Source organism: Poecilia latipinna, unplaced genomic scaffold (assembly GCF_001443285.1).
Source record: "Poecilia latipinna isolate Pla-1442-1.1 unplaced genomic scaffold, P_latipinna-1.0 Scaffold1223, whole genome shotgun sequence".
Taxonomy (NCBI): domain Eukaryota; kingdom Metazoa; phylum Chordata; class Actinopteri; order Cyprinodontiformes; family Poeciliidae; genus Poecilia; species Poecilia latipinna.
In genome coordinates, this window is record NW_015113839.1 from 170,811 (window position 1) to 182,839 (window position 12,029).

The 12,029-nt window shown below is 39.0% G+C and overlaps 1 protein-coding gene across 2 annotated transcripts in view; it reads right to left on the reverse strand.

Annotated features, from left to right (window-relative positions):
* The window catches only part of LOC106960745 (CMP-N-acetylneuraminate-beta-galactosamide-alpha-2,3-sialyltransferase 1-like), a 49,005-nt gene extending 40,953 nt beyond the window's left edge, over nucleotides 1-8,052 (reverse strand). Inside the window, exon 1 of one of the 2 annotated variants that reach the window (XM_015054019.1) lies at nucleotides 7,980-8,052. The gene's annotated coding sequence lies outside the window, so the exon portion shown is untranslated. Of the gene's footprint in view, nucleotides 1-1,726; nucleotides 1,886-7,979 lie in introns of those variants that run through there. The other variant, XM_015054020.1, reaches the window with a different exon arrangement.
* Nucleotides 8,053-12,029: the final 3,977 nt, after the last annotated feature.

Here is a 12,029-nt window from a genome sequence, read left to right on the forward strand (position 1 = left end):
TCAAAACAATATCGTTTATAGCAATAATTTTTTAGACAATCGCTCGGCAAAATTTGTTATCGTGACAGGCCTATATACGTATATCAAATATGACTAAAAAGAAATCCAACTTTGGAATGTAACAACTTGATATTGAGCCTCTAACAATTCTAGTTCTTTCTGAAACTCTGCTTCAGGAAGTCATCATAACATGTCTAATCTACTAGACCTTTAGCAATGTTTTTAGCAGCGCTTCACTGAGAAGTAGTTCCTACAATGAACTCAGATGTGTAAATCCATTATTTGTTTGCCAATTGCTGCTGGCTAGTCTGAAGGAGCAGAGTAGTGGAGCCGTGGAGGAGTGGTGCTCTGTGAAATTAAAGGATTTCTGATCTTTATAGCTTTCTTGGCCAATTGTCCAATCTAATAATGTCAAAACACTGAGAAATGGCAGAATAAGCTCAGTTTGGCATTAGCATAAAGGATTTAGCAAGATTTTAATGGCTGCAACCCATTTTTAACTGTGTTATGAAACCTGCAAATATAGTTTTCGTATGAATGTGGCACTACTTAGAAGGAAATATGCAGATTTTCCAATAGTAATTGGAAGTAGCCAAGAAGAATTGCTCAGTTTAAAGGTAGAAGCAGGTTTTAGGGTGGAAACAGCAGCATAAAAGAACAAATGAGAGGGGGGATTCATAAAAATTTTATTATTATGGCCGTGTAAACTTACTAGTAGCAGCAATAATCTTAGAAACTGCCAAGACACAGAATAATTAACTGAAATAAAAGCTCTAAAAAAAAAAGAAAAGGTGGAAAAAGTTCATCCTGAATATTTATACGTAGCTCAATCTCATAGAGCAACCACTGGGCATAAATGCTCACTACAGTGTTGTAGGAGTTAGTAGTTTATCACCCGCTGGGAGTTCCTCTTTGAAACATTTGGGGGAAAAAATGAGTAGAGCTACCGCAATTTATTTCAGCAGTTGAAATGTCATCTGCTGTAAAAAGAAGAAGCTTTAAAGCTCCACTCCGGTGTCCCGAGGACCACAAAACAAACGATGTGGTCAAAATACTATTGATGAAAGTGCACTTTCATACCATTCCCAGCAAAAGTTTTTAAACAACCCACTTTTTTAATGTTCTGCTTTCAAAAAGGCAAACTTTGTTGTCATCCGTTGAAGTGGTTTTCATCAATAGTTTGAGTGTTTAAGAGATTCTTTCAAAGACTGTTTTGTCTTGGTTGCTAGTCTTGCATAGTGATACTAATTTGTAATGATTAGTGACAAACAGTAAGTAGGTCAAACGTAATGCTTATGCCACCATAACTACAATCAACACATACATTTCTTACAGAAAGTATTTAAATATGATCTCAGTTTTACCACTTCCTTTTGTCTTTTTCATTTCCGCCAGCAGTAATAACCGGTTGTTGATCATGCGACTCATGTGATTAAAAAAGTTGTTTCCACTGCAGTTTTTGCAACATACAGTTATTTTGATAAGGACAAAAACCCACCTCATCTAGAGCTAAAATCTATCATCAAAAAATTTGATTTTCGTTTATTTTTTTTTGTCGAAATCCGGCGCGTTTCAATTAAGCTTCATTCATTTTAAGGCAAAACCTGCATCAGTAGGTTAAAGAATGACTAAATTAAAAATGGAAAATTGGCCACAAACTCTGATTTGTACATCAGTATAAACTGGATTTAATAATTTTTCAAACACACGCCAGTATTTGACACACCAGTGACAGAAACACCTGGAGTTAAAGTTTCATTTTTCCAGACCGTGACTTTTTCAGCACAGAAAACGGCAGCAGGCGTCCTGGGGTTTCAATTCCAACATGAAAAGGCCACCTCCGCCTTTGTACGGGGGACCAGCTATCCCTCTGATGTGCAGCGGCGTTTTGGGACTCCAGCGATAACTCTATATTTAGGTAACAGCGGATCTGCAGTGCAGATTAAACGCTATCATCCCCTCACAGAGCGAGAAATGGGTTTGAAGGAGCGAGCCACGGGAATCTAACAAACCTCAACTCCAGCCTCCCTTTTACTCCTCAAAAGTTTTTTAAGAGTTTGTAGAGAAGATTTGTGTTAAATTCCATTTCTTTAGAACAGGTCTGCAGTTTTATTTCTTTTTTTGCTGATTAGAAATTGATCAGTTCGTTCAAATTCCACCCTAAGGGGAGGAAAGCAAATTGGCTGAGAAAGACTATATGGCTCGTGTGCTGATTTCATTTTCGCTAAGGGGGCAGAAAACAAACGGCATGGCCGTTCATCAGCTGCACTGACACAAAGCGATGCTCAAGCGATCCTAGCCTCTGTGGGTAAATACAGATTTGCGGACAGCCCAAAGGGCGAGCGCAGTCCAAGAGATCAACCTTAACAGCTTTACCAAGGGGACGCATCAATAACAAACGGGCTGCTGCTGCCTCTCGGTTTGAAGTCTTTTGGTGGTTAGATGGCAGAGCAAACAACATTTTTCTCAAACAGGTGGCGTCGCACCGCGTTCGACGGCCCGTCGACCGTCACATTGTTTCCCCCGACCTTGTCCAAGAGACTCGGGCGCTGATCAAAGGTTGCCGAGCTGAGACAGCAAAGCGTCTGTTCACACTTCAGAGAGCAGGGAGGAGAGGGCGAGGAGAAGAAGAAGAAGTGCACACAAGCTTTGATTTTTATTTTTTTTTCAGCCTAATCTTCGCTTTTGAGGAGTCAACAACTTTTCAAGGGCTGTAGTTGCTGCAAAGTGATTTCGGTTTTGCGGTTTGTGGAAATTGCCTTTTGTCGTGTCTTACCGCTGCTTCTTACTCTCGTGGGCTGTTCAGGAAATCAGAACCGGGCCGTTTTGAAGACGTTTAAGCATACCTGAGAGTGGTTTTGTCTGTCGGACTGAGAGTGGGGCCAGAAGAGTCAAACGTTTAACTCCTGACTTTAGTGCATCAGCGACTGGAACATGTCAAGTTTTACATGTGGACAATCATGCTTAAGTTGGCTTTATTCTGAGGGTTTCTCAGTGGCTTAAAGTTAAATTAGAAGCATAAAAAAAGTTTACATACTCCTTATCGTAATAATAGTACATGCCAATAACTATTATACTGCGCATTACCCCCAATATTGGAAGTGACATTAATGTGTTGAATCCAATAGAAAATCTATGGAGGGAATTAATGATTAGGGTGATGGCAAAGAGACCATACAGCCTCATAACTAAAGGTAAATCATCAAAGTTTTAACTGGAGTCAATGTCACTTCTATAAAATAATGTCCCAGTGATGCTCAATGCAAGTACATGCCACAGATTATTCAGATTTTATTTGCAAAAACAACAAAAGTCTGGGTCATTCTTGAAGGATTTCCAGCTGCTTGAACGTACCACGTTCATTCAGAAGTATCGACATGACGGTAAGGTCCAATCAGTGCACCACTCAGGATGGAGACGATTCTGTGAGGTTAACGGGTTTTGGTTCAAAATGTGCAAATCTACCCCACACCAAAAGCCAAACACTTTGTCTCACTACATTCAGCCATTTTTTTCCCCACAAAGTTATTATGCACCTTGATGAGCGACGGGCTGAAAGGCCGCTCACCAAGGAGGAAGCCATTACTCCAAAAGAAAAGTAAAAATGAATACAGGGACAAAGTCCTTCACTTTTGGGGACATGCCTCATGGTCTGATGAGTCTAAACTGGAATGGTTTGTCACATTTGGAGGAAAAAGCGGGATGCTGGCAAGAATAGGAGCAAACTAACCCAACTATAAAGTATGGGAGTAGCAGCATTGTGTTTTTAGTGGTTGTTTCGCTGCAGGAGGAACTGATGACATTGTGAGGAACGAAAATTATGTGGAAATATCTAAAGAGGTCAGAATTCCAACAAACTACTGTGAGCAGCTTGTGGAAGGACGTCCAAAAACATTTAACCAAAATATTACAGTTCAAAGGCAATGCAACCAAATAGTGTGGAAATGTGTCATCTTCTGATTTTGAAGACACCAATAATCAAATCTGTCAAATTCACTCGTGGCATTTTGCAAATGGCAATAATTTGATCATTCAAGCAGAGTTAAAACAAGAGAAGTTTCTGACTTAATGTCAGGAAATGGGAAGAAAAAAAATCATCTTACTCAGTGTATGTAAACTTCTTTTCACCTATATCATTGCTTCATATTGGCCTATTCTATCATAGAAAACCAAATAAAACCCAGTAAAAATGACTCATGACAGGAATGTGTGATGCACAGTATGTGTCAGGTGTGTAGCCGCATTTCAGGCATCAAACAGCTTCTGAGGCTTCGGTATTAATTTCAGATTTTCTGCTTCTCTCCTCCGTTTAATGCAGCTAATTCAAACACCTTTACAAGAGTTATTGGAACTCATCATGAGTTCTGCGTTTTTTGCACTCCTTCCCGATGCAACTACACACTCAGGCCGTTTCTTAGAACCTCAGCACTTCACTTGCTGCAAAGAGGTTCGACTTTTTTTTTCTTTTTTTGCCGACACCATTTCCTGCGTTTTTCATTGTTGGAGATCGGCTGGAAGCAGAGTCGCCACTTGAAATGAGTGATGGCACTGTGTTTAGTTTATGCTTAGTGCTGGTCCGTCTCATGGCTCAACTCCTCGGCATGAACAACACAATGCTGGTACTATAAGTAAGAATCCCCTAATCTTTCCCGTCGTTCTCATTCAGTATCTGCAGCTTCACCTGACAGAATGAATAATGAATGAGAAAACTCAGGGATGGTAAAGGCAGCCGAGACGAAATCCAGAGGGATCTTCCATGAAATCTCAGCTCTGTAGCTAATAATACCATCAGAGAGCTCCGGATGTTACATCTGATGGCATCACGTATATAAGTCCTGTAAGTGTAGAGCGGAGAATTTCATTTGAGCAAATACTTACTCGTAGCTTGGTTTTTATCAAAAAGGAAAAAAAAAAAAAAAAAAAGCCATTAGTAACGTTTCCCGCTCAAGCACAAAGGAGATGAATCACAGGGCGCTGATGGATTTACAAGTGTTCTCACAAGATCTTAAGGAGAGAGTTCAGGATTTTTAAAGTGAGATTCTGCTAAATGGCTGTAAGGAGGTAGGACCTTAGCCAGGGACCGAGGGCTCCGTACTGTTATTTTCTGGCCTCGCTCTGGGAAGAACCGGTCCTGACTTCACATCTAGCATACAAATCTTTATTACTCTATTACGGTTTTATTATTTATCATACAACTATGAATTCATTTAGCAATGTAAGCTAATTAAATTTGGTTTAGCGATTGTCTATCAATTTGTGGCTGCATTTAATAATTTAAGCCTTAATTATTATGTCAGTTCTTGATTCAATAACAAGTAGTAGTTTTGGTTTCTGTTTCTCCATTAAGTTTTGCATTTCATGGTGAACAAACAAACCCCGCCCCCAATGCGCTGAAGTATTAGCCGAACTCTAAACGTTTGTCCTCAGTCTTGGTCATGGGAGGTCTTTCTTAAGATTTCAAAATTCAATTGAAATGCAGAAGTATTTTATTGATCACAAAGGGAAATGTAATGTTGTGAAATTAATTACAAATATAAATTAGTCGTGAGAGGTCTGGGTCTAGTCTTGATGTTGGGATGTGCGACATTGGTCTTGGAAGGTCTGATCTTAGTGTTGGTCTTGCCGTGGTGTGTCCACCAGTGAAACTAACTTAGAACAGAAATTACAAAGCATTACGAGCCAAAATCTATAGAATTCTCTAAAAACACTATCCATCCATCTTCTTCTGCTTATCCAGAGTCGGGTCGCGGGGGTAGCAGACTAAGTAAGGAGGGTTACACCATTTGCAAACCTCATTTCCAGTCTTATACTTACAGCCAATCAGTGCCAAGAAAAGTAAATGGCCTGGATTGGCCTCTTTGCAAATGTCTGCCAAAAGCAAACTAAATAGCATTGTGTCTAGGTATTAGTCACCCTTCAAAGCTGCATTTTTAAAAATATTCCAGATATGAAAACATCAGCAAGTAATGTAGGGTCATATTCCACAAAAAATCTGCAAGTAATAAACTGCAAATATGTCGGGGTCCAATGTTTATTATAAGACGGCGACAAACTCTGCAGCAGCCTCCTATGAACGTGTAGACAGTGTTCACTGTTGTACTTCTGTATTCCTGATAATCTGTTAGACTTCATTACCCTGATGACTTCCATGTTCTTCAGCAAAGCCACTGCAATAAACGTTTACAAGATCTTCACAAGAAAGAAACATTTCAGACTACCCCTTTAAAACTCTGTTTTGCTTCTGAAGCTAGGCGTAATGTGAAATAGCACCAATCAGACTTAAGTACAGTAGGAGACCCGAGGACATGATGTGGAAATCAGAGTTTCAGGGCAGACTGGGTGTTGTTTGTGATGACTCGGTGTATTTTAGGCGCGCTTTCGGCCAGTCCTAAAGGCTCAACAAGCGAATTTAGGAGCTTTGGGCTACAAGCACACACTTGCTCAAAAATACCCTCAACCTAAATTGGCAGATACTCCATTTCCATTTTGGCCTGCCATCCTTGCACATGTAAATCACATCTCCAGTCAACCTTCCCTCATGTGCCTGCACTTTCTATATCTAATTTCATAATGAAAGAATTAGATTAGCCGCTCGTTTAGAGAGTCTCTCGTGAGCCGACTACGGCAGACGCATGAGTCACGTCCTTCACACTCTGTCCATGTACCTGCAGCTGCCTGAAGCAATGGACTTCCTCTGGTGTGTCGAGTCCCTGTGAGGCTGCCTTGTTGAGTTTAGGCTGCTGTCACTGTGTGCAGCACAAAGCACTGCAGCTTGAGAGAAACTCTTAGCGCAGAGCAACATCCTCACCTCTACCATGATAAAGTATGTGTTTGTTTAAGCAATCTTCAGCCATACGACGCATCGCCCTGTTGCAGCCTAATTTAAGATGTTTCCTTTTTTTAAGGATAAAATATTCAAAGCTTCTTAAAACCAAACCGTGTCTTGGCAATGAATGACAGACTTTAGTATTCATGTGAAAGCTTGAGCACCCCGCTAACTTGTGCACCCCCTTTGGCGTGTTTTTCTTTTTCAGAAGCATCACACCTCGCACTTTAAATGGATATGGTTCATTTATTTAATTTTTTTTTTTCAAAATTGACCTTCACATCGTCTATATTGGTGGAGTGAAATTAAAAGAAAACAAATCGGGAAGCGGAGCTTGTAAATGTATTCTCCCTTATGCCCCTGAGTAGGATGTGGAGCTTGACTGACGCAAAGGTAGCCGCGCTAAGTGCTCGATGAATTCAATACATTTTCAAAGCTTTATCGTTTGTGTTTTTTCCCTTTTGAAAGGAAGCAGCATCGGGATTTTCAACAATTGATTGCAGAAAACAGCACTAAGAGAAGGTTGGATATTTTCTGGCAGTATTTCTACCATAAATCCTTAAGAATTGATTCATTAAACGTGATAGTTTTCACCAGGGTCATAGTAAAATATTTAAAAGTGAGTTTTTTGAGCTCTGTAGCCTCTATCTAATAAATAATTCTATTCCAAAACATTTACAACAGGTACGCATGTCAAACAAAAAGTTGTAATCTTTTTGTTTTGGGTTTCATTGGACTCTCGCCAAATAACGGAGATGATAGTTTGCGTATTTTTCGTACAATGTACTCCAACTCTGAATTATTCACGGAAAACCCGTCTATTCACGTACGTTATCTAGGAACCTATCTGAATTATTCAAAAGAAAAAGCAACTCGGATAGCTGAAATTGCTCAACAATAATGCTACTTGACACACTATTGGCTGGTATTTTCAAACCGGCCAATCCAGGAGCATCATTTCTTTTCCTTGGCACAAAGAGTTTAAATAATGAAGACTGTTGCTCTGCGAGTTGAAGAGACTTCATTATATTTTCACTGTGAGAAATTATATCTTAGTGCCGTATTCATCTTAATAAAAACATAATTAAGCACATCATTTATGAGTTACGTTTTAAATTTGTGTATTTTCTCAAGATGCAAAAAAATGCAATACCCTGAAATACAGGACACACTGTTGAAGATATTGCCTCTGTTGTCTGACGTTGTGAGCACAACAAACAGGCCTGGAACATAAATCATAGCAAATAAAATTCAGCCCAGCTTTGTTCCAACATAAATATGGAAATTAAGAACAAGAAAAAGTTCAATCCACTTATGAAATGCGGTACAAGGTCCAGTTTGTGTCATTTTAAGCCAGCGGATTGTTTTGACTGAAAAAAAACAACAAATATAAAAACACGCATCAGGTGGAGTAAAAGTTGCTTCTTTTTTTTCTCCATTCTGGAAGCTTTCCTCCATGCACCTTGATATTTTCTAAATACCAAGGTGAATAGAAATAAAAGCACTCCCAGTTGTGGATGTGTCTTGTCACATTTATTCTACGTACCCGAACGACTCGCATTAATCACTGACGAAGCAGAGGATGACGGATGGTTCTGACGGAGTAAAACAGGACGGAGATCTTCAATCACAGACTATATGTTCGCGTGGCGCCGGGGAGGTCTGCCGTTTTTATCTCTATTTTTGATGAGGCTACTTTACATGCAGACAAATGTTTTCCGGGGCTGTCACCGATAGCTAGGTGCAGCCTCGAAGAGAATACAAAACAGACCTTGGGATTAATGCACCCGGTGGACGAAGTCTTCCGTTGTGAACGCGAAGTCGGCCCTATTAATCATGATCGGCGGGAGAGTTGTGGGAGGCCTTGAGTGAAATGAACCGTTGCATTTGCATTTTTTGTCAGCATAAAAATCTCTGCCATGATGGTGATAATTCTCTAGGTTTTAGTGCTGTGGATCGCAGCAGGTCTTTCCACGCCTGCTTTAAACCGGAGGCGTACATTTGTCACCCTTCTATGCTCGTCTTGGGTCTAATAGGTTGATTTCACAACAGACGGACACGGTTCATTAGCCGTGTCCGAATTCAGGGGCTGTGTCCTTCGAAGGAAGGCTGGATTTGTAGACCGCTTACATGATAGTGTGGCGACAAGGCCTGTCTGAATTCGAAGACTCCTTCAAATACGGCCTTTTCTCCAGATTTCAAGAATGGGTCTGGTGCATCCTTCACAGCCCACGATATCCCATAATTCATTGCGGGTCCAAACAAGGCGTTCAGACAAAGCAGCAATGGCGGCGAAGGGAGGCAAATTATTATTTTGCTATAAGTGATATGACTTTTTTCAACGTTTTTAAGCGAGAATGTAGCTGTGTACGTCTCGTATCTGCTTGGTTCATCAAAACATCACCTACTTGCAATATTGCTCCATCATTTTCTGAGATGTCTGCTCCCGCTGCATTACTATTATAGAGTCAGGTAATATCTAGTGGTAAAATGTTTGGTTTACAGTATTTAATTTAGCAAATTGGTTTGACTGATTGAAGTTAAGGCTTCAAACATGGTAGTTTTATTTAACTATAATGTCTTATCTGAAATTTGGAGAGCATTACATTTGTAAATGAATAATTTTCTTACATTCTGCTGTTGTGTTTAAGTAGCGTGGCAGACATCCATGTCTGCTAAAATGTGCTACATGTTTGAACATTTTACAATCAAACAGATTTTTTTTAACAACCTCTAGTACAAAATGTGAAGAATAACACAGAAATCAGGAGTAATACATGGCTAAAAAATAAACTTCGGCACAGTTATTTTTTCTTTTGCCGCTCTGTGCTTCACTCAGTCACAGTTGTTAGGCAACATGAGCTACGCTGAGGTGGAGACTAGACCTGTCCAAATTCAGTTTCTCTCTTCTGGTCTTTGATATTTGCGGCCTGCGAAGGAACCGTCCTACATAGACCCTGTCCTTTAAGGATGCAGCCCCTGAATTTGGACATGGCAATTATATTTACTTTAAGAAAAGAGGAAATCAAGTTGGTGGTTAACATCAGTCCGACAGCTTCTGCTCATAAACATTAAATAAACTACAATAAATAACCCTAAAGCTACAAATCAGTAGCTCTCAATGAGCGGTTAGCAGCAGCTAATAGCAGTTATTGGTTACTACGATAACCACCAACAATCAAGAGCAACAGAACAGAAATTAAAACACCAATAAATGTCTGAAGAAACAACAAGTTGACTAAACAAAATAAATTCAACGAATATTTTCTTGACAAACTTCACATTTATACAGAAGAGGATTAGAGCCACTGGAAAAAAAATAAGTTCTGACTTTAATCTCAAAAATAATTCAGATTTTTCTCAGAATTCTGAGATTAAAGTCAGAATTTTTAATTCTTTTTTTCCCAGTGGCCCTAATTCTCTTCCATACATTTATGACATTGTTAAATTAAAACTCTGTTACACATTTTTTCCACTTTTCTTTTTACCCCGTTTTCTCTAGGCTACATCTAAAAACTCCAAGAGGTGTAGCTGTTTTACTGTTACGACCTTTCTTAAAAGAAAAATATGTTTTGGTTTTAATGAGAGATTTATCTCATTAATACAAGTTTTTAAAATATCATTGCAACGAGAACATTTTCTCACTTAAACAAGATTCTGAATTTATTTCCAAGCTCTACCAGCTAAACACTTATACTTTGGTCGTGGTTCGGTGTGTGTAAAGACACTGACGCTGGAGTGTTAAATGTATCAGAGGCTTTCAAAAGCTTTGATGGAAAACCAAGCAATAGACAAAACTAAAGGCTTAATAAGAATTTCTTTTACAAAGTCATGGATACGTTGTCCGAGCCTCAAGACGTTTCTTGGATTCAGACAAGGTCAAGCCAAGACTGTGGATCTCGGATGATAGAAAACATTTCTACATCGGTATATTATATCTCCAGCCTCTCTGAGAAGTGAACTCATTCCTGCTGCTGTTGTGTTTAAGTTGTTTGGCAGACATCCATACTCTGGTCTCTCTTATTGTTGGCCACTGATTGCTGGGACAGTTTGCTCAGTGACTTGATGTAGATTTTTATGTCATCACCAAAGAAATGAAATTGTAGACCATGACCAAAAACAATTTGACCAAGGGTGTGATTTAAAAAGGGATAGAAAGTTGATGTCTGAATGTAGAGCCTAGAGATCCTGCTTGATTGCATTTGAGAAAATCACTCTCTTTTAGAGCGAATACATACATTTAAAGCAACTTGACTGTCCACTCAAGCATCAGGCTTTATCACCGATTGTATTTTTCTTTACTTGTGGACAAGCAAAAGTTTTTTGTGACGATCAAAAAGGGAAGAAAAACTCAAATCACAAGAAGAGGAAGAAAAAAAATTATATTTGAAGACTGTATATGCTAGCGAATTAATCATTTCTCCCTTGTTGATGACAATAATGCATAAACTGTATTTTTTGTTTTCTTGTTAATAGTTGCAGAACTTCAGCATAGGGTTCTGTGTGTGTGTGTGTGTGTGTGAGTGAGAGGAATTTTTAATTTTACTGTTTTTAATAAAGGTCCAACAAATACAGGTCCAATCAAAGACTGGGTTTGCAAATTAGCCTGTGACTAGAAAGCCTATACACAAAACAAGAGTTGTTCCGTTTCTCACATGCAATATTGTTTTAAGTGAAATTATTTCACGTGAAATAAATTTGAATTGAACTGAAACAAACGAAGGTTGCGTTTCTCTTTAGGATAAACAGCTGAAAACAACAGAACAAAAACATCAGAGCGTCTAAAGCTGTAGCAAAATTATAAACCAACTGTGTTTCCATAAAATTAGAAACAATTAAAATCACACGTGAATAAGTTTGTTGACACAATAAAAAATAAAAAACATGTGGCGACATCATTCTGCTACCAGTTTGTCTTCTTCGTGGTTTGCGCCAGTGGTAACGGTCAATAGTTGATCATGTGACTCCTGTAGTGCGAAAAAAAAGTGGTCCCATTGCAGTTTTTTGAAATAAATACTGCCAAAAAAAACAAACAAAAAAAAAACCCAAGTCATTGCCAAAACATGAGCTTTGTCGAAATTGTCGTGTTTCCATTAAGCAAACTTATTTTCGAAATGTCAAATTGCGCAATTATGTAGTCAACGGAAAGGCACCTATTGTGTCAACAGTGGAGACCTTGAGATATTTTTCTCTTCCACTGCAT